This window comes from Gekko japonicus, unplaced genomic scaffold (assembly GCF_001447785.1).
Source record: "Gekko japonicus isolate JY-2015 unplaced genomic scaffold, Gekko_japonicus_V1.1 scaffold937, whole genome shotgun sequence".
NCBI lineage: Eukaryota > Metazoa > Chordata > Lepidosauria > Squamata > Gekkonidae > Gekko > Gekko japonicus.
In genome coordinates this window covers 266941-267338 of record NW_015160865.1, presented here as the reverse complement: position 1 = coordinate 267338, position 398 = coordinate 266941, and positions in this window count along the sequence as shown.

Sequence of the window (398 nt, the reverse complement as noted above, 5' to 3'; positions counted from 1 at the left end):
ATCCAACGAGCCGCCAGGGGGCCGTGGGTCCCGCAAAGCCCTTTGGAACCGCTCCGGGTCCATCAAGCTCCGCGGGCGAGCAAAAATACGCTCGCCGCCTATACAGGGTTGAGGTGGAATGCTCAGACGGGCCTTCAGGGCTTGATGGTCGGACCATGGCACTGCCTCAGCAGTGATCCGGTCCACCTCCACACCCGCTGCGAAGATCAGATCGAGCATGTGACCCGCCTGATGCGTAGGGGCCGATACATACTGTGAGAGTCCCAGTGCCGCCATGGACGCCACTAGGTCCGTAGCCCGGCCGGAGGCCGCGTCCTCAGCATGGACGTTGAAATCCCCCAAGACAATAAGTCGAGGGTGATCCAACGCCCAGCCAGACGCGGCCTCCAGCAGGGACG